Source organism: Equus caballus, chromosome 2 (assembly GCF_041296265.1).
Source record: "Equus caballus isolate H_3958 breed thoroughbred chromosome 2, TB-T2T, whole genome shotgun sequence".
Classification (NCBI taxonomy): domain Eukaryota; kingdom Metazoa; phylum Chordata; class Mammalia; order Perissodactyla; family Equidae; genus Equus; species Equus caballus.
In genome coordinates this window covers 32,576,566-32,599,086 of record NC_091685.1, presented here as the reverse complement: position 1 = coordinate 32,599,086, position 22,521 = coordinate 32,576,566, and the positions used below count along the sequence as shown (strand labels likewise).

The window sequence follows — 22,521 nt, the reverse complement described above, 5'->3', positions numbered from 1 at the left end:
TTAGGGGTAGGACTACAGCTGAAGCTTCTCTTCTGATTTTTCTATAATAAACCTGCTGGGTAGTATGATAATATAGTGGTCAACTAGAGCCAGCCTCTTGGGTCCAAGTCGCAGCTCTGCCACTGCCTGGCTTGGCAACTTTGGGCAAGTCCCTTAACACCTCTGAGCCTCAGTTCATGCATCAATAAATGGGGATAATAGTTCTTAACTTGCAGGGAGGTTGTATTACATTAGCTACTATTACATGGAAAGCAGTTAGCACCATGCCTACAGTAAACACTCAAAAGTGTAGTTATTCCTCTTGTGTAATTAAAAAAGCCAAAAGATAATATGACTATTAGATCAAATATATTGGAAATAGGTGTCTTTCTTGGGCAAATAGCTGTGGTAGTCATCCACAAATGAACTGTTATTTTCCTGTGACACGGGAAACATCTGAGCATAAGACAGAGAAGACTCCTGTTCTCCCAAAGCTTGCACACTAGCAGGCAAGACAGATGATAAAACAGGTGCCGTGAGGATAGAATGATCAGGAAGGCAGTGACTCTTGAGGGCCGAGAGACAAGAGAAGGGCTGGTGAAGAGGAGGCAGCCAGGGGAAACAGTGCAAGGCTTTGTGGTGGAAGTCTCTAAACCAAAAGATGACCACTGTGACTATGGGGTGTAGGCAGAGATGAGGAGCGCGGTACTCAGCTCTCACGCCACGGTGTGAACACAGGACTGGAGAGTCAGGGGACAGCCGCTGGCAGTGTGGTCTTGGGCAAGTCACTGCCCCTCTAAGTAGCCTCTGTCTTTTCTGCAAAACAGGGATGATAATACTTTGCCTCACAAGGTTGCAAAGATCAAAAGAAATTTAAGCGGAAGAGCTTTGCAAACGACTGTAGTATTCACACAAATACAACCATTGGAGAACGAGGTGCGGAGGTCAGCGGCAAAGCAGGGCTGCTTGGCGCATGCGCAATAGGCGACCCGAGCCAGGGCGGGGGATGAATTCAGGCCCCGCCTCGATCCGCGCCGCTTCAGGCCTCCCAGGCCCTCCCACTTCCGCGGGTACCCAACCGTGCGTCGCCTGCGTGCTGACGTCAGGCGCGTGCCCCTGTCCGGCCGCCGAGGAGACCCCGCGCAGTGCTGCCAACGCCCCGGCGGAGAAGCTGAGGTGAGTGCGGGGCCTGAGGCTCCCCGCGGGAGCGGCTTCCCGGCCGTCCCGTCCCCTCGCGCCGCCTCCGGCCTCCCTCTGTCCGCGGGGGCGCCCCGCCTCGGGGATCCCCGGGGCCTGGGGGCGCGGGGCGGCCTGGCTCGCGCGGCGCCGTCCGGCCGAGCGCGGGTCCGGGTTCTGTGGCGGAGCGGAGGGGCGGGCGGCGCGCGCGCGGGCGGGCGGGGGGCGCAGGCCGGCCGGGAGGTGCGCGGCCGGGGTCGGGCGCCGGCCCGAGGGCGCGGGCAGGGTCGGACTGTCACCGGGCGGCGGCGGAAGGAAGGGGTCACACCCATCCCGGCCGCCGGGCTCCCCTCCCCCAGGCCGGCGCGCGGGCCCCGAGGCCGGCCGGCGGCGGGCAGGGGTCGGGGTCTGGGCTGGGGCCGGGGCGCGCACGCGAGGGAGCGGGCGCGGGGGCGCGGGGGCCCGGCGGGGTCGGCCCTGCGCCCCGGCCCCGACTTCCTGCTTCGCGGCGCGCCGCCGCGGACGTGTTGCGGCGGGCGGGGGAGGGGCGGGGAGCGGGCCGCGAGCGCGGCGGGGCGGGGGCGGCCGGGGACCGCCCGGCTCGGGCTCGGGCTCGGCCTGAGACGCGCTCCCCGCGCCGCCCGGCTCCTTGATCCCACCCTCCGGGCGAGCTGCAGTGCCGTCTCCGTCTGCCTCTCCGGCCCTCTCCCCGCCTGCTCGGCTGCAGCTTCCCTTTCGGGGAGTTACCTCACCCGCTCTCGAAACCGTCCTCCTGCCGCTTGCCCAATTCCTCTTCTAAGGGGGAAATTTTCTTTGTTCCTTTGCTTTTTGCCTCCCCTTTAAGTCCCAGAGAAATGCAGGGTGGAAGATTACGTCATCGCACTATAAGGGGTGAGAGTTTTAACTCCTACAAGTCAGGGACTCAGCGAATCAAGACGGCGGTTTGCCACCTTAGGGGGGGTCACCCAGGGGCGTTTCTTGCCTGCTTCCCAACGCGTCGTGTTCAGAGATGATCTTTTGCAATCCTGGCCGTCTCAGATGGTGTCTAAAAGCCAGGAGGGTTTAAGATCTCAGGATTAGCTTGTGCCGAGGAAGAAAGCGTAAGACAACACCTGCGACAGCCGCTTGCGTAGGCAGTAACTTTAAAGATCCCTTTGTACTCGAATTAAGTGAATTTATTTGTAGAGGCATTTCTCTGGTCCAGAATGGCTTTCCCCCCTGTTTCAGTCCTCCCATATGAGTTACTGGTGCAGAGTACACACCTAAGTTTACTCACGTGCGCTTTTTGTGGCAAGGGTGTGGTGAAAAGAGAATCAGTTCATTTTACGCCTAATCTTTGCTTGCTAGAAACTTGAGTTTTGTAATTGAAGACGAGTTTTGGGGCTTTTAACCAAAAACACTTAAGTGAGCAACATTTTCGGGCTTTTTGGGATAACAGTATTTGTTCCCCAGAATGTTAGGTACATCTCAAATTGTGTATCCTTCATTGACTACAGGGTACAGTAGCACAGAAAAATGATAGCATTGTAAAGCAAATGAGGTCCAATTGTGTAATGCATGTTATAAGGGTAGTTCTTGTTTGAACGAGTGCCTTCCTATTGTTTCTCGTTTGTATAGAGAGGACAGATGGCTTAAGAAACACTTAAAAGAAGTGGTAGGTTCAAGTCAGCTTTCTGCAGTGTGTAGGTGTTGAAGAGGATTGGATAGGTGTGGAGCTGTTATCTTCTGAAATACTTGGGTTTGCCATAATGTGGTATCTAGTTTTAATGTTATAAAAATGGAACACGTTCTGCTACCTATTTCTTGAGTCTTCTATATTTAAGAAGTTTGAATAAACACATCAGTTTGCATCTCTCCCTTTAAAATAAAGCAGAATGGCTTGAGTTTATAGTTTTTAGACTGAGGCAAGGAGGTAAGAGATTGGTAACTAAGTAAGTATTGAAAATGAGCTCTTTTCCAGTAATTTTTTCAAGACCTGAAAGGTATCACATGCTCTTAAAAGTTCTCGTATACTGACCAACACCTGTACTCAGTTACTTAATTTTTCGGGAATCTAAGGCAGCTATCACAGCCTAGGGTAGTCAGGGGGCTTAAATCAGACACTGAGATTCCTCAAGCCCACCAAGACCAAATCTTGATGTTTTCTGTAACAACAAGACTTGTTTCCCTTTATTTGGATACTACTTCCAGTTATAATTTTATGGTCTATTAGAAAAGCATTTCTAGTTATTTTTAAAATGCTTACACTAATAAAATGTTTTGGTCCAAGGGCCATCACATTTGGAAAACTTTGAAGCACTTACTGTGCCTCTCTGGGAGCAGTATTTATGGGCATTCTTGGAAATAAAAGTCGGATTGTACTTTGTAGGTACATTTTAAATGTGTTTCTTTATTACTGTTTTAGGGTCTTTTTTGAGAGGATGAGGAACACTTAATGAGGAGCACTTCCGGCTACAGGGCTTCCTCTGCAGGGGGAGAGGGGATTAATAGTCTGTTGACTTATGTCCCGTAAATCTATATATCCTCTTACATTAAAGGGCTTCATTCTAGGCTTTTTTGATGATGCCTTCCTCAGTGTTCTCTTCTAAATCTGTTGGTTTCCACTAGAATGTAAGTTCTTTGAGGGCAGGGCTTTGACCTGCCCTGGCGTAGTCACTCCTGTATCCCTACCACCTACAGTAGTGCCACGTACATAGTAGGTCTCAAGAAATGTTTGTCAAATGAATGAATTTGTTGATGTCTGAGGGTTAACATTTTCTCCTTCTGCATATTCCATAGACTTGTTTACTGTGTTTTCTGAGACTTTTGTGCTTGGTCAGCAGCATCCATATTTGGGCTCACTGAAGTGAGGATTACTAATCTGCTGTTGCTTGACCTTATCCATGTGTTTAGTCCAGTATCGCTGCAGCTGTACTATCTGGGTAATTCACCATCGCTTAGAAAATCTTTTCTGATGAGCAGTTCTTACTCTCCTAAAAATTATTCAGTCTTTAGTGTTTATTTCCTTCCTCTATTTCTTTGTTTGCAAATAGCAGCTTATTTTTACCATTCTTCGCCTCTGCTTAACAGTATCAAATTCCTAGTCATGTTATGCTTTGTCCCTTACCAGTTTCTACTTTTGGTTACTCATCCCTTCAGTCCGAAATATTTTTGCTAAAGCAGTTTTCATTACTTGTCATTTCAACTGTGTGCCACAGCTGCTATTATAAGCCCTGGATGTCAGAACCCTTCTTCACTAGTTGCCCTGGGGACAGTGGTCTCAAACTGCTTATTCTGTGAAGTGAAACCAGGGATTTTGCCACGAAAATGGTGTCCAATTTAAAAAAAAAGTGTTAGAAAAGTATTTTTTCTCTAATGTTTAGCTGTTATGCTGAAGTCCAGAATAGTTTCTAAAATAGCAATATACTGTTGGGTCATGGTATTCACCAAGTGGTATTCATCGGTGGTCTGTCACCTGAAGAGAACTTCCGTTGCTCTCTCTGTTCTTTAACACTTGGGTCATTTTCTCCAAAAGTAAGCCATTTGGATTTGCAATTTTAATTCCGCTGCTGTGTATTCTTGAGAGAGATACTGCTAGTATAGTGATTAAAAGTGTGAGGCTGGCTCTGTGGCCGAGTAGTTAAGTTCGTGCGCTCTGCTTCAGCGGCCCAGGGTTTCGCTGGTTCACATCTTGGGCGCGGACATGGCACTGCTCATCAAGCCATGCTGAGGCGGCGTCCCACATGCCGCAAGTGGGAGGACCCACAGCCAAAAATATATAACTGTGTACCGGGGGGCTTTGGAGAGAAAAAGGAAAAATAAAATCTTTAAAAAAAAAAGTGTCGACTCTGGATCCAGATTGCCTGGGTTCAAATCCTGGCTCTGCCATTTATCAGCTATGTGCAATGTAAGTAATGTCCTTGTGACTCAGGTTTACCTTCTGTAAAATAGGGCTGGCAGTAGTCCCTACCTCACGGTGGTGTTCTGAGCATCCAATCAGCTAATCTGTGGGAAGTACTTAAGACAGTTCACTGGCAGTAACAAGTGCTCTGTAGGTGTTTGCTCTTGTTATTGTTACAGTCTCTCAGGCCCCCACCTTTGAGAAGTTATCTGCCTTTCCCCCAGAATCAACATTTTAATAACCATCTCTCCCCTAGATTAGTCTTATGAAACCACAAAAATTATTCAGTGAAGTGGGGATTGTTACCTGCCTTAAATTTAACCAGTTACCTGCCTTATTTAACCAGTGTCGTGTAAGCAAGAGTGTAAAGTCTCCACTATGCGGTGTGTGGTGTATGGACCAGCAACATAAGCATCTCCTTGGAGCTCATTGGAACTTTCAGGCTCTGAATCAGAATCTGCATTTGAACAAGATCCCCAAGTGATTTTTATGCACATTAAAGTATGAAGCACCCTCTTCAGGACTGCTAGAGTGATGTCTTAAGGAGTTTCAGAAACAATGTTGAGTGCTTTATTTTTGTTTTTCCCCCTACTTAAGTGTAACTTCTTTTAGGCACTGTACCAGAATTTATTGCAAGGATCATAATCTGAAAGTGAATGAGAAACCTGTTTGGCTTTTAAAGCAGTTAACAGTTTTCTGCCTGTTGTGTAGAATCGGTTCATGTCTATGCTCATTATCAGGAGTTTAAAGTTATTAAAGTGCCATTGCCCACTTAGTAATAACTAAATAATGTTAAGGTCCAGTTTAGTATATCAATTACACAATTAAACTCAAATGACATTTTACTGAAAGCTGTTATGAAGAGCATATGATCAGGATAATTCATATGATTGTTGATTATGAAAACAGGTGAAATACAAAGTTGGCCTTTGGTCAAATGTAAAATGTTTTCTGCTTTCTTTACTAAAATAGACTGTATTTCCAGTCTCAAGGGAAAATGTTAATAACTAAAAGCTAGTCTTATTTAGCTGCCATCCTGAAAAAATTATTGCTGTTTTTTAAGGACTGGATTGAATTTTTCTTTAATAACTTTTCCTTTTTCTTAAACTATTTGGTGTAGGAGAAATTCACCAGCGCTATCCCTATGCAGTATGCTCCAGAATAGTGTTTCCTAATCCTTTTCAAATCAAGGCAGACATAGAAAAATATTCATATGCTACACTGGAGTAAAGGGATGAGGCTGCAGCTGGAGGTGATACAGACTCCAGGAGAGCTGGGAATCAGTCCCTCAGGCACCCTGGGTCCATTTTCTGTCTCCCAAGTGGTGTATGAAGCCACCTACTGTTGGCTGTTAAGCCACAGCCATCCTTTTTAGTTAAAAAGATTATCAGTGTTTGTTACTCCTTGTGGAAACAGAAGAGATTGAGAACAGATCAAATGAGGAGCAAATTAAACCAGAGGGAGAGGTGGAGGTGGAATAAAAGAATACTGTGTTAAGTAATGTTAAGGTGTATGAGAAGAGGTTAAATTTTGTAAAAGAAGGCATAAACAAGATTTAGCTGTGATCCGTTTGTTTTGTTGGTAGGCAACTTAAGAATCTTTTTAATTTTAGTTTACTTTTAAATCAGATGAAGAGGAGTGGGGAATAAATGATTAAAGTTTCTTAAGGAATTTTTATTTGTAGTTTTAGGGAGTTTCATTGTAATACAACTTTAGTGACTAGTACTTGTTTCACTAGCTGAGTGCTATTTGAGAGGAGCTCAATTTTAGAATCTGCTGAAGTGAGATTAAACTGTCTATATATCACTTTACTTTCCCAGAAAACCATATTTTTATTGTGGAGTTTAAGAGTAAGAGTAAGATTTTTAAATAAATTATTAGATTTTCAAATGTAAATTTTCATTTATCAGATAAGTAGGGAAAAAATCGATAGTTGCTGTGAGTATAGGGTGCTAGGGTTTAAATCAGTATCTGATATCCTCGTTTCTTTCAGAAAGTGTACAAATAGTGTAAATAGTACAAAATATAAGATATAGAAATGTTTGAATTATTTTAGGTCATATTATTTATTTGCTCTGCTCGTCATAGGGCCAAAGGGAATGTTAGATCATTAAGAATTTATTTGCCAGTAGAAATGGGGGTAGTGGGTAGTTTGAATTTTAAGAGTAATGCCTGTGTTGTTTTGCTAGTGTTTCAGAATACCTGAAAGATGTTTCCATAGGGCTGAGTGTCAAATAAACTGGAAACCCTAGTTCTATCCTTGTCTTGGAAATTTATAATGTATATAAGTTTATTAAAAGTTTAGAGAAGTTAGAGAATCTGCTTAATTCAGTGTTTCTTAAACTTGTTTGATAGAGCTTTTTCTTCCTCCCGTGGAACACCCTTTAAAGTTTTTGAGAAAAGGGACTGGGAGACACTGGTGTCTGGTGGTTTATTAATCTCCATTAGGTTCAAGGATGTTGGTGTGGCCACACAGTGTTTGCTGTGGGTAGAAAAATGGGAAACATTTTCTCAAGTTCCTGAGGCAGGTGAATGGTAGAGACTTCAGCAGAGACCGTGGATGATCTCTTCTTGCTGAGCTAAACTCCACTCAGAAGCTGTTGTACAGAAATTGCTAATTTGCAGTGTCTCAGGATGGAGCCGGAACCATGCATGTTCTATATATAAAACACATCTTTGGGGTATATCTGGGGAAGTAGCTCCATCTCAACTTAAAATTGAGGCAAGGTATTAGAAAGGAGAAGCAGACCAGTGTTAGGGACTGGGAAAGTGATGGTCCAGTGGTTGCAAGGGAAACTTCTGAAATGGAGTCACTGTGTATAGTTTCCTCTGTTGTTAGATCAGTGATCCTTGTTTGCTATTTTTTTATTGTTTTCCAATATTCTGAAAAGCTTGTAGTAGTTTCAAAGCTAATATTTTAATGTTGTGAAAGTCATATAATTCATAACTTTTATTTGCAATCCAAAGAGTTTTTATGACTTTTTTTTTAAAGATTTTATTTTCCTTTTTTTCTCCCCAAAGCCCCCCAGTCCATAGTTGTATATATTTTTAGTTGTGGCATGTGGGATGCCACCTCAGCATGGCTTGATGAGTGGTGCCCTGTCCGCGACCAGGATCCAAACCGGCGAAACCCTGGGCCGCTGAAGCGGAGAGTGCAAACTTAGCCACTCGGCCGTGGGGCGGGCCCCAGTGACATTTTTTAAAATAATTTTTCACATACATGAGAAGTTAAGGTTTTTAGGAGCTTGTAGCAGTAGTCTGTAGATTCTTTGTATTTTATAATTTTACATATTTCTTTTGCTTTTTTTTTTGCTGAGGAAGATTCACCCTGAGCTAACATCTCCTGTCAGTCTTCCTCTTTTTGTATGTGAGCTGCAGCCGCAGCATGGTGACTGACAGATGAGTGGGGTAGATCCATGCCTGGGAACTAAACCCAGGCCACTGAAGCAGAGTGTGCCGAACTTAACCACTAGGCCACCTGGGCTGGCCGTTTTTTGCTTTTTCTTTGTTGTCACATACTGCCCAATTCCATCCACGCCCTCCACCCCCCACTCCCTGGCAGAAAAACCCCTCACCTCAGATCCCATCTTCTAGATAAATTTTTTTTCTGGTTGCACCTACTACATGGAAATGAAAATATATTCTTCTGAAAACTTGTCCTTGGTTCTACTTAAATCACAGCCAGGAACAGAAAAATCGTTTCACTTACATCAGTGTTACAGTTTTCTGAGAGAGATGGGAGAGTAGGGAAAGACATAACTTTGTATATCCAGGTTGGAGTGAGGGACTTAGGTTGGGCTGTTTTATTTCTTTAAAAAAAATTGCTGTTTTTTGCTAATTGAGTAATTTTCTTCGGAATCAAGATTAATTCATGTCCTGGATGGGACATGTGTTGCAAATCCAAAAGTATATTTTCTCCCGACACCAAATTCTTCATCTCTGCTACTTTTAGTTGGAGAAAATGGTATCATTTCTGCATTTCTGCTCTTATAAATAAAATATAAATCTCTCTCTCTTTTTTTTTTAAAGATTTTATTTTTCCTTTTTCTCCCTGAAGCTCCCTGGTACATAGTTGTGTATTTTTAGTTGTGGGTCCTTCTAGTTGTGTCACGGGAGATGCTACCTCAGCGTGGCCTGATGAGTGGTGCCATCTCCACGCCAAGGATCCGAACCGGTGAAACCCTGGGCAGCCGAAGCTGAGCGCATGAACTTAACCACTCGGCCACGGGGCCGGCGCCATAGTCTCTCTTTTTTTAATATGAAGATGAGATGATTCTTGACAAATATTTTTTAAAAACCACACCAAAAAAACCCCCCCAAAAAAAGAAACAATACATAGAAGCAACTTTAAAAATAGAGCTAATCAATGGCAAATATTTTTGTCAAGACCTAAATTCTAGAGATAATTCTTTGGCAATTATGTGATTCCTTAAGTTTATTATGCCCTGCTTTAATTGATTTAAATCAATCACAGTGAATTGTTTCAAAATTAGAGGTATATTTTAATTATAAAATTACTGAGTGTAAGATTGCTTTTACATTAACTATTTCACTGTGATATAGTTGCAAACACAAGTGATAGCACATACTTTTTGGGGATGCTGCTTTTTCTGGGAGAGTCTTTTTTTGCCAGTTTAAAAGTCACTAGATTTGTGCATACCCAGAACAGAATAGAGTTACTGATGATAATAGAGTATTCCCTGAAAGTGATTCTGGGTGGCTTCAAAGTCAAACACTTGGCGTTAACTACTTTAGTTTATGCTTTAGGAATATGATTTTTCTCTTTCAGGAGGGTATTAAATTTTTTTGTTGTTCTTTATCCAGATAGTAATAGAGGGTTTGGGAGCCTAGAGGAACAATTTAAGGGTATATTCTGAGTCTAAAGAACAAACTTTTTGACTTGGTGTATCTCTAACCCATACTTTCATTAATTTATAAATTCAACAATCCTCTGAGTGCCTGCTCTGTGACAGTCCTTGTTCTAGGTGTCGGGGATATAGCAGTGACTAAAATAGGGCCAAACAAATCTCTGTCTTCATGAGGTTTACGTACTAGGCTGTGAGTTGGAGATAAATGTTTGGAAAAAAGTGAAGAAGGGGAGGAAGACCAGGGATGGCTAGGGGTGGGGTACACTGAGTGCTTCAGGGTGTGGTAGAACTTGGGTGGCAGTTAAAAATAAGGTAGTCAGAAGAGTTCTCACTCCAAAATGACATTTGAGCAAAGACTGTAAGGATTGGGACTGAACCAGCCATCCAGGCAAGAGCATTCTGTAGGTAGAAGGAAGGACTGTAATCACTCTGAAGCAGAGACAAGTACTGTTATGCTTAATTTTATATGAAATCTTTAAAAATGGACGTTAAGCAAATGTGTTCCATAATGCATCTGGAGTACCATTTTTAGGAGCTTAATTTCCCTCAGTATGGTGTATGTGTATAATTTCCGTAGAGACAATTGATAGTCCAGGTAGAAGTTTGTGCTTTGATGGTGTCCTTCTTGGTTTCAAAGTGTGCTTGAAAAGGCAGATTTGTTGCTGACAAATATTGGTCATTTTTCAGTCTTTGCAACTTTATTTTCGTTGTTTTTGTTTCTCTTGATCTCTTTTAATGGATAGGACTGTTACTGCTGTGCAGTCAAGCCGCCGCATGCAGTCATGCCAGCTGTGCTGCTTCGACAGACTGGTGCAGATGTTACAGCATCTCTGATTATTCTTTGTCGAATTCGGTCTTAAAGTATGTGGTTGAATGGTTCTGTGGAAGTTCACCCCATTAACAGCAGATTTTACATCAAAATTGGTAGACTGTTTTGATTCAGAATCTTGGTAATCCTGTCTTGTTCTTTTAAAATGTGGCTTGTGGTTTATAAGACAGATTGTATGAGAATCTGAATATGGGTACCTCTGCCTCATCAGGTGTAGCAAAGAAAGTCTAAATAATCATGGTTAGTTTGTAGTTAGCGTCTCACCTGGTAATCTTTCAAAGAAAGGTTCTGTTTGTCACTCGTTTTACAGTGTATGTTGCCTAGGTGATATAGTGACTTATTTTTTGCTGCAAATGTATGCTTGTATGTAGGATTTCTGATATAGGCTGGTGCATGATTTCATCCTTAATAGACTTAGGACCAAATTATTGTGCACTGGTTTCTGAAAAGGCTATTCTTTTCCATGTTTTCTTACAAGAGTACTTTAAGAATGTAGTAGCCTCGCTTTAAGATTTCTTCTTCTGACTTCTCCATTTGTCTTTGGTACAAGCCTGTCCTCTAATTTCACTAACTAAAAAACTTCCTCATAATTAACCACCTCCTTAAACCCACCCTCCACCCCAACACGGGTCAGCTGTTTCTTCTCTATTTCTGTGCTCTGCCGTAGTGCAGGCCCTTCACTGGAAGTCTTGGATTACTAAAGTTGTTTCTTAGCTGAGTTCCTTTACTTTATCTGGTTACCTTTGACAGTCAGTTTTGGAGTACAGGTACAAGATTGATCCAAAAAAACCTGTTGTTATGGATAAAAAAGAAATGGTAGCTTCCTGTCCTCTACCCAGGTTAAATTAAAACTCCTCTGCCTAGCTTTCGGAGTCAGTATCACTTGGACTTATCCAGTTTTTTTGTTTATTTCTTCCACTTTGCTGGTTCAGACTACTTGTGCCCTTTCCCCTGATATTCTGTCTACCTAGAGATTTATTCTCACATTCTGCTGGAGGACTCTCCCACATTTACTAGTCTTTTGAAAATCTGTGGCACTTGTAGTTTATAGTGTAATTTTGTAGCAGCCTGACTGCTACAATTGTGTTAGCCTCTTCTGCTTATAACAGGTAAAATACATGAGGCGATGTATGTTAGGCTATGTAGTATAATGTGTGAAATGTCGTGAGGGCCTTCGAAGGCAGGGTTTGTGTCTTACCCACTGTAGTGCTATAATGGGCACTTAAATATCTTGCTGACTTTCCTAGTTAATAGAGTTGTTTCTTGGGAGAACAGAAGCCTATTGGAACATGCTCTAAGTCCTAACTTGTGTCCTGGTGCAGTGAGGATTGGGCAAGATCTGTTAGGCGCTGGAGTCTTGTTCTTTGACACACACCCTTCAGCACAGCTATTGTTAAAACTCTTTTTGCGTTTGTTTTTTACGCATTAGAACACCAAATTTTAAGTTAGCGGTAGTATATGTTTTTAATAACATTGTGTTACTATGTTGGTAGTCTTCATAGCTGTTTCTCATATGTATACATTTCATCCTGTGGTATATTGTTACTTAATTATTTTTGTGTTGCGTTAACTATTTTACTGTGATAGCATTCCATTGTTTCTTGATAAAGTGTTTTCTTAATTTTGGATGAGTTATCCGAAGTGGAATTTTTTTTCAAAGAGGGATACAAATGTTTTAATTGTTGAAATACGTTGGTAAATTGAGTGATTTACATTGTAGTACTAAGTGGGATGAAGTGGAATTATTGAGACAAATGATGTGAATATTTTTGTGGTTCTTAAAATGCGTGTGCAGGGCATTTTAAAAAACTGCACTCGTGAAATAGTTCAGGGATTTTGGTTTATCAGCACTTGTTAGCTGTTAGACCAGGTTTGCTGATGGTGTTTTTCTTTTATTTCTTTTTGGTGAGGAAGTCTGGCCCTTAGCTAACATCTGTGCCAGTCTTCCTCTATTTTGTATGTGGGGTGCCACCACAGCATGGCTTGGGGAGTCGTGTGTGGGCCAATACCTGGGATCTGAGCCCGTGAACCCTGGGCCGCTGAAGCAGAGTGCGTGAACTTAACCACTATGCCCCTGGGCCGGCCCCTGATGGTGTTTTTCTTAATTGTTGAATATGTCTTGGAGATCTTTGCATTTTAGTAATTTTTTTAAAATTAAAGAAAATACTATATGCACATGGTGAAAACTTCAGAACAAAAGAGAATGTGATGAAAAATAAATCTACCCATCCCAGACACCCATATTCTGTTCCAGAAACAGCCACTGTTACCTAGCAGATACATGTCCTTGTGGATAGCCTCTGCACCTGTATGTGTCTTTGCAGGTAGTCTCTACCTGTAAGTAAATACATATCTCCTCACCATTAAAAAAACTCACATAAATTGGCATATTATACGTATTGTTCTGCCCTTGCTTTTTAGAAACCTTTTTAAAAACCTTGGAGATCTTCCATATTGGCGCTGTATTGGTTTGCTACATGGACTGGATGATTTAAATAACAGAAATTTATTTCCTGACAGTTCTGGAGGCTAAAAGTCCAAGATCAGGGTGTTGGCAGGATTAGTTTCTTCTGAGGGCTTCTCTCCTTGGTTTATGGATGGCTGACTTAGTGTCTTCATTTGGTCTGTGTTGTAATCTCCTTATAAGGGCTCCAGTCATATTGGTTTAGGGCCCACCCAAATGACCTCATTTTATTTTAATTACTTCTTTAAAGGCACTATCTCCAAATACAGTGAGTCGTATTCTGAGGTACTGGGGTTAGGACTTCAACATAGCAGTTTTTTCAGGGGGTGGGGTTGGAGGAACGCAGTCCATAATAGGCACTGTAGCTCATTCTTTTTAATAGTTGCATGATATTCCTTTGCATTATAACCTGTTTTACCATCCCTTGTTGGCTCACATGTAGGTGGTCTCCTGTCTTTTGCTCCTACAAGCAAGGCTGAGGTAAATATCCTTGTGCCTACTTCTTTGCATACTCGGAGAAAGTCTTAGAAATGGAATTGCTAGGTCAAAGAATGTACGTATTAAATTTTGGTAGCTATTGGCCTAGACATGGAAGCCTTGTTTATTATTGTTTCTCATATATTTTCTTTTTGAGGAAGATCGGCCCTGAGCTAACATCTGCCACCAATCCTCCTCTTTTTGCTGAGGGAGACTGGCCCTGAGCTAACATCCATGCCCATCTTCCTCCACTTTATATGTGGGACGCCTACCACAGCATGGTGTGCCAAGCGGTGCTATGTCCGCACCCGGGATCTGAACCGGCGAACCCCAGGCCACTGAAGTGGAACGTGCAGACTTAACCACTGCACCACCAGGCTGGCTCCTCTCATATTTTTTTTTTTGAAAGCAAAAATTCACCTTGTGTATTATGTCCTAATCTAAAACCACATTTTTGGGGCCGGCCTGGTGGCACAGTCGTTAAGTTTTCATGTTCTGCTTCGGCAGCCCAGGATTTGCTGGTTTGGACTCTGGGTGAACCTACACACTGCTTGTTATGCCATGCTGTGGCAGTCATCCCAAAAATAAAGTAGAGGGCTATGGACATGGATATTAGCTCAGGGCCAGTCTTCCTGAGCAAAAAGAGGAGGGTTGGTGGCAGATGTTAGCTCAGGGCTAATCTTCCTCAAAAAAACAAAACAAAAAAGCCACCGCATTTTATTTTCAGGGGTATGTGATAGACTTTCACTTAGCACTTTGCAGTATAAACACAACCACCTGTACAAGATGGCCTTGACAATCAGATTCTACGGTGACTGCTTATCTGGGTTACTTCACAATGGTAAAAAATAGCTCATATTTGAATATTAAGTGCTGTACAGAGGTGTAACTCAGTTAATTCTTAACAACCTAAGATGTCAGCACTATTTCTGTTTCACAAATAGAGTCTTAAAGAGGTTAAGTAGCTTGCGGAAAGTCACACAAGAATGGGGATAGGAGCTTAGGGCTGCTTGACTTGACAGCTTCTGTGCCTCATTGCTCCTCTGTATTGTCTTCCTGGGGCATGTTCGAGACTTCAGAAATATTTGTTGTGTGATTAAGTATTGTTATTTTATCTCTTAAGATAGAGGCAGATTACAACCGTTTAGTAGCATTCCAAATCCTCTGGCTACAAATCTGGCAGTTTAGTTTAAGCTCTTTGAGATCAGATGCAGGAATTTCAGAAAGGATTGATCAAGTTAGCAAATAATCCTGTTAAGTAAGAGCAAGTATTTGTCTGACTTTCCTCTTATTTATAGTGTTTAAATGCTTTCATTTAACAGTAGTAGTTGTGATTTTTTATCATAGCACCTTTTTGTGTTTTGCAAATTTTAATTGGGGATAAGAATAAGGTGCCCATGTTAGGTGTTTACTCTGTGCTGGGTGATGTATTAGTTGCTTTATATACATTACCTCCCTTCTCTTCATAGCAGTTCGCTGAGTTAGATGTTATTGTGTAGATGAGAAAATTAAAGTGCAGAAGTGAAGTAATTTGCCAGGATCACACACATTGAAGTGGAACTAAGATCGGAACCCATGTTTGCTTGTCTTTTAAAAATGCCATGCTTTTTTCGTATTATTACTTTAGTCAACAAAGTTTTTAAAAAACATTGAAAAATTTTATTTTTTCTTGACCTTAATACAGTCATGTGTTGTTTAACAACAGAGGTACATTTCTGAGAAACATGTCATTAGGCGATTTCATCATTGTGTGAACATCATAGAGTGTACTTAAACACACAACCTAGATGATACAGCCTACTGCACAACTAGGCTATATATGGAAGTCTTATGGGACCACTGTTGTGAGTGTGGTCCGTCGTTGACCGAAACATTGTTAGGTGGTGCATGACTGTAGGTGCTGAGTACTGTATTAGGTGCCTTGGGAGGGAGGTAAAGAAGTGTAATCCTAGTTTTTCTCTCAGAGAGCTTACAATCTATTAGAATAAACCCAAGCACATGTGAATAAAAACAGCATGATTAGGCACTCATTGTGTGATTCCTTTATTCAGTGAGTACCTGATGTGTGTCCAGTATTGAGTACTTTTCTGGAAATACAGCACAGTTGCTGCCTTTACAGAGATTTCCTTATTTTTTATCTGTCTCCTTTACTGCAGTATAACAAATAAACAAGATAATTATAGATTATGACCGTCCTATAAAGGAAATAAACAGGGTAATATGATAGAAGTAAGGAGGAAGAGGGCTGGATATTACTCTGGATTGTGTGCTTAGGGGAGGATTTTCTGAGGAGGAGATGATTCAGCTGAGATCTGAAGGATAAGTCAACAGCTTTAAGGCAGGAGAAAGAGTACTCTTGGTAAGTATAAAGACTTGAAGGCAGGACAGGGCCGGGCATGTTTGAGGAATATAAGGAGGCCTGTGTAGATGGAGCATGGGAAGTGAAGGGGAGAGGAGTATAAAATAAGATTTAAGAGCTAAGAAAGGCCTTGCCATGGGAGTTCAGAGAATTGGGGCAGTCTTTGATAGCTGGAATAGTTAGGGAAGGTGTCTCAGACAAGATGGGATTTTGGGATAGAAAGTTACAATAGAGATTGGATGAGTTGTAAGGCCAGACATGCAAGGTTTGGAGAGATGATGTGAATAAAGGCATAGACTTTGAAATAAGCACCAAACCGTATTGGATAATTTAAATAGGATCAGGTAATTGAGAGTTGATTGGATGGGCAGAGTAAGATGCATAAAAGCTGATTGAGCAATTTCAGTCCTCTTTTCGCCCCGGTTGTGTAGATCTCAGAGCTGTGGCAAATTCAGATTTGAGATTTAGGGTAAGGGAAATGCTCTTATCTGTTGTTATCTGGTCTTTTGCATGAAACTTAGGGGAGGTTTGTGTGTGTTTACTATCTCCTTGCCCTTTCTTGATTAGGAGAAGAGAATTATGTTGCCATTAATTAAGAGACCAGAATGGGAAAATTGCATATAAGGGTGTCAGTAATGTTATGAAGGAAGACTGTGTGTGTGGTGGGTGATGCTTATTTGTTTATTGTATATCCCACTTAGGATTGTTGCCTCAAGAGGACACGAACTTTGTTCCAGGCATAGGCTGATATGGTAATATATAAGACAGTGCTTGGCACATATTAGGTGCTTAATAAAGGTTTGTTGAATGAATGAGTAACTTTACAGGTCTTGAATATTTTGAGGGAAAATATTATTGTAATTTCCATTTTCTAATTAGATATGTAGTACTCTTACGCATTATTGCATACTCTTCAATTTTTCCAAATTGTTTGAAAATGTTAAATTTGAAAATTCCATAGCTTATTTAATTATTTATTAATTGGATGTAAATTTTTTTTTTTTTTGGTCACAAATACAATATAAAATGATGACTGGCTAACATTCCCTCAGTTTTTCCCATTTTGAGGAAGGAAAACTCAACATTATGGTAAAAATAAGGACTTGCATTCTTGTTGGGTTAGACATTTTGGAATGAAGTAATTTTCAGAATGAAGCTGACACAACAAACTTCCAGCACTGCTGAAAACATCTTTTACCACATGGAACATAATCTTTTAATTTTATGAGTGCTGCTGTCAGCACTTTTTTCCCTGACAGTTGCTTCGTTTTTGTCATCTCAAGGACCCACAGAACCTTAATTTGAGACCTGCTTCTCTACTCTCCCATCTGGGTTGTGATTTCACATGTGTCAGTTTTCTTTACAAGTGGCAGAAAATGGAGGAATTTGAAAAATTGCTTTGAGTGCTTAATGTTTGCCATCCAACATTTTGCATGTATTAATGCATTTAATTGGCAACTGGAGATATTAGGAGTTTTGCAACATTTTGTGGGATAGATATGCGTGAAGAATTCCAGATGGTATATATTGGTCAAAAACCCAAAGATACTTTTGTTTTATGCAACATCTGAAAAGTACATCTAGAGGAGAGGAGGAAAAACCCCAGTATCTTTTCCGATATCAAAAGCTGTAGTAGTGCTGTTATCACTTACATTCTGCCTGAGTCTGCTTGTCTGATTTTGTCTTTTGGTAAAATGTCTACCAATTTTGCATATATTCACCACTGTCGGCTCAGTAATCAATGACAAAAGCAACAATAGGCTTCTGGAACGTGTACCATGGAGACTTTGTCTTTTAAATTTCTATAATGACTTAATTCTAGAGGTAAATAAGTGGAATTTTGGGGTAAAGTAAGGTTATTCACAGCTGTTCAAAGATAGGAGAGAACAAAATAAGGTTTGTTTTTTGAAAAATTAAAAATTTTATTAGCCTTAATTTAAAGAAAACAGGAGCCAGACTGGTGGCGCAGTGGTTAAGTTCGCACGTTCTGCCTCGATGGTCTGGGGTTTGCTGGTTGGGATCCCAGGTGGGGACATGGCACTGCTTGGCATGCCATGCTGTGGTAGGCGTCCCGCATATAAAGTAGAGGAAGATGGGCACGGATGTTAGCTCAGGGCCAGTCTTCCTCAGCAAAAAGAGGATTGGCAGCAGTTAGCTCAGGGCTAATCTTCCTCAAAAAAAAAAAAAACAAACCACAAATTAATAATACATCATTTCTCTCTTATTTATGTATTTTTGCTGGGAAAGATTCGCCTTGAGCTAACATCTGTTGCCAATCTTGCACTTTTCCCCCCCCTCCCCAAAGCCCTGGTACATAGTTGTATATTCTAGTTGTAAATCCTTCTAGTTCTTCTATGTGAGCCACCATCACAACATGGCTACTAATTTCTCTCTTATTTTTATATGCTCACTGTGAGGAACTACCTTGCTTACCACCTTTCTTGATGATAGGATTCTGGCCTTCACTAGTTTCTTTCTGTTAGAATAGACACCTAGAAGATGGAACATAAATTAAAATAACCAGTTTCTAGAGAGAATCTGCTGGCTGGCTTGAGAGTGAGGAGAAGGTGGAAAAAATCTCAAAAATTATTTCAGGAGGATTTTCTATAAAAAAAAAATTGGGGTAATGAATAAAATATTTAAGACCAAGTCTTCTTACCTAGCCTCTACTCTAGTAAATTATTCTAAGAAACTATCTAATTGCTATGTTATTTACATACAAAACCTAAATTCACAAGAAAATGAGTCTCTCTCACAGAGCTCAGTCAATCAAGTAAACAGGGCCTGGGATTTTATTTTACTCTCCTTACAAGCTAATGTTAGCCTGGTACTGTTTTATGGATGCTGGCAGAAGATGCGAGACTTCTGGGTCAGAGACAAAGAATTTAATTAATTAAGGCACAGCCAGCAGCAAGGGATCAGTGTGTATGTGTTGCTTCCCATTACTCTTAAGACTTTCCTGCAGCACATGAAGTGGGTTTGTGTTACAGCTGAGGAACACTGAGCTTGGGTACCCACTATTTAATAACAAACAGGAAGCAAGCCTGCTCTTTGTCTCAGAGGGAAATGTTACTGTACCGTTGAGGCTGTTTGCTGCAAACACAGCCTTATGGGATGGCCTGGGTGGAGTGGTCCGGGCCTTGCATTGTTAGCATACCTAGCGAGATGTGTAGGAGCGAGAGAGACCCATCGGGGACTGTCTCTCCCAGTGCAGGGTTGCCTACTTTTTAACTATAAAACTCCATTTGAATTTATTTTTCAAATTGGAGTGGATACATTTATTGTTGAAGACAGTGGCAAACTGCTGAACTTACTAAGCTTCTTTCGGACTTTTATTGGGGCAAATAACTTTGAGCAGTAGCTGTATTACTTTGACTTTTTGAATAAGTGCCAAAGTTTTCTAAGATTATTTCCTATATACTAGGACTCTGAAAACAGATTATAAAGTTTAAGAAGAACTGCCTTTATGTAGATTGTTCTGTGTTTGCCTGAAGTCTGAAGAGTTGGAAAAGAATGTCAGGATACATGGGCTTTGGGGCAGGTCCTTTGCACGTAGGCCAGAATATCTACAAAATGATGGAGTTAAGTTAGTTCCTTAACGGATATTCCAATTCTAAAAAGAAAAAATTCTCATTCTTTATTTTGATTCTTTTAAGTAATATTGGATGAACTCATACGATTAAGTTCTCTTAAATTTTGTTTGAAGCTAAACATTTATTTCAAGGTTTAAAAACATCCCTTTTTCCAACGTATTGTTTGTTTTGAAGGAGAGAAGTAACTGTGGTGGAGATGTGATAGGATTTTGGTAGCACTTTCTAAACAATATTCTCAGATGAACACAGAAGGTCAGCCGTATGCTTTTTGTTTTCTTATATGTTCTGACCCAGAACCAAACACCTGCATACATATAAATGCAGGCGACACGTCTCTGTAATTTGAGTACTTTGGTTACTTAATAATCACGTGGGCAAATGTTTAAGAAATTGTGCTTTGATATGCTACTATAACTATACAAAAGGTTGTATAAACTATTCTCTAAAGCGACCAAATTTGATAGGAGAGCCAGGTGGTGCTGATTTTATTTATTATGTCTAATTTTGTAGCCAGACTGGCTGTTCCGTTGGATATGTAAGGAAGGCTAGTGAAATCCAGTGTTATTATTCTCTTGATTTCTGTAGTGCCTCTTTCCTGTATCCTCAGTATGAAAATGGGTTACTTCAGGGGTAAACGTATTTCAAATGAAACTGACATTACTTTTAGCGTATTTTGCGGTAGTGTGAATACGGTGTCTTTTTTTCTGACACACTTTGGTTGGTTCAATTCTGACACTCCCAGCATTAGTGCAGACACCACAGCTTAAGGGCTTAGTCCCACAAGACTGCCTCCACTTCAGGCACCAGCTGCAAATGGGGTCCCCAGGCTATTCACCCTTCTGCTTGGCCAACTGCAGATTTGGGGGTTTCCATGACCCCCCTCAGGTTTGATAATTTGCAAGAATGACCCCCAGAACTCAAAAACACGTTTACTGGTTTGTTATTAAGATACAACTTGGGAACAGTCAAGTGGAGGAGATGCATAGGACAAGGTAGGGAATGGGGATGGGATGCAGAGCTTCCATGCCCTCCCTATGCATGGCGCCCTCCAGCATGTCGATGTGTTCATCAACTTGGAGGCTCTCCAGATCTTGTTCAAGAGTTTTCACAGAGCTCAATCTCCAGTGGCTTCCACCACCCCTTCCTGAGGTTGGTAGGCAGGGCTGAAAGTTCGAACCCTCTAGTCACTTGCAGTGCCATCCTAGGCTATCTAGGGGCCCCACTCTAAGTCACCATTAGGACAAACTCAGATGTGATTGGAAGGGGCTTAATAAGAATGACACAAGACGCTTCCCTGTCTTTTAGGAAATACCAAGGGTTTTAGGAGCTCTGTGCCAGGAACCTGGGACAAAGACCAAATACTTGTTTTACCACAATGAATTACCAAAAGTTTGACTTGCCTTTTATTCACATTGTTTACTATTAATATTTGACATAGTTTTATAAAGAATATAATAATCTGATTGAGAATGTACAGTTTTTGCAAGACACTTATTAGGAAATACTTAATCTGAGATCTTTTCATAGGCTCTTTCTGCCTGGTGCCTAGAATGAACCATGGGGCAGGAGAAGATAGGGCATCAGTAGCTGAGAGCCTCCTCTTCCGCCTTACAAATCCTTTCCCCAGGGACTGGATTGTCTGGTGGAGTTTAGTTGGCAGCCAGGCAATAATAACTATTGGGGGCAGTTCTGTAGCCTCTTTAAATCTAGAGCTTAGGGACACCAGAAAGCTAAAGGGGCTTTGGTTCTGGGATTCTCCAAGGGTGATTGGACCCCAAAAGCATTTAAGAACCTAGGAGGGGGCCAGCCCTGTGGTCAAGTGGTTAAGTTTGCGCGCTCCGCTTCTGCTGCCGAGGGTTTCGCCAGTTGGAGACCTGGGTGCGGGCCTGGCACCGCTCGTCAAGCCATGCTGAGGTGGAATACCACATGCCACAACTAGAAGGACCCACAACTAAAAATACACAACTATGTACTGGGGGCCTTTGGGGAGAAAAAGGAAAAATAAAATCTTAAAAAAAACTTAGGAGATGGGGGTTTTGATGTGACTGTCTGGCAGAGTGATAGGTACTGGGAAGGAGTGTACACAGTATACCTTATTTCACAATTGATTTTCCTTATGATTGGCAGAAGCTTTTTTTTTGGCGAGGAATATTGGCCCTGAGCTAACATCTGTTGTGCCAATCTTTCTCTTTTTGGTTGAGGAAGATTGTTGCAGAGCTGACACCTGTGCCAGTCTTCCTCTATCTTATGTGGGATGCTGCCACAGTATGGCTTGATGAGCGGTGCTAGGTCCATACCTGGGATCCAAACCTGTGAGCCCCAGGCCACTGAAGTGAGCGAACTTAACCACTACACCACGAGCTGGCCCCCAGAATCATTTTTTATGCTTTAAGTTGCCCAACCCCAATTCTAAGTTCTGATACAAATGAACTTCATTAAGAGGGAAAGTGTTTAGTTATTGGTGCAAAATAACTTTTCTAGTCACTCTGGATAGCAAAATGGGTCATTGGTACTACATAGCCTCTTTTCTGCCAAAGTGATTTGATATTGTTGAAAAAGGAGGTTAACATAGGATAGATAAACATGTGTGGCCTAGTTTCCTCCATGTTGTTGAAGCTGGCATTGTATATATTGCAAAGCCAAAGTCTCTTTCCTGGTCGCCTGCTTTGTCTCCATCTGTGGGTCATCTGGTGACATTTTAGTACATGAAATTATTGATTAATACATGTCAGATGCTTTGCAGAATAGTCTTAATTAAATTGGGACGTAACTCTGAAATGACCGCTTGTAACGGGAGCTCTAAATTTGACTGCATTTGTAATAAGAACAATGAGTACTGTTAATTATTTTGGAAATAAAAATATGTGCTCCTTTCTAAGTGGGTTGGAATTGTTTC

General features: G+C 41.5%; 1 protein-coding gene across 8 annotated transcripts in view; it reads left to right on the top strand.

Annotated features, from left to right (window-relative positions):
- Positions 1–570: 570 nt before the first annotated feature.
- The window catches only part of CDC42 (cell division cycle 42), a 45,779-nt gene continuing 23,828 nt past the window's right edge, over positions 571–22,521 (top strand). For 3 of the 8 annotated variants that reach the window (XM_070245789.1, XM_070245794.1, XM_070245798.1), the window contains exon 1: positions 1,158–1,323. The gene's annotated coding sequence lies outside the window, so the exon portion shown is untranslated. The other 5 variants (XM_023626612.2, XM_023626617.2, XM_070245791.1 and 2 more) reach the window with 5 other exon arrangements.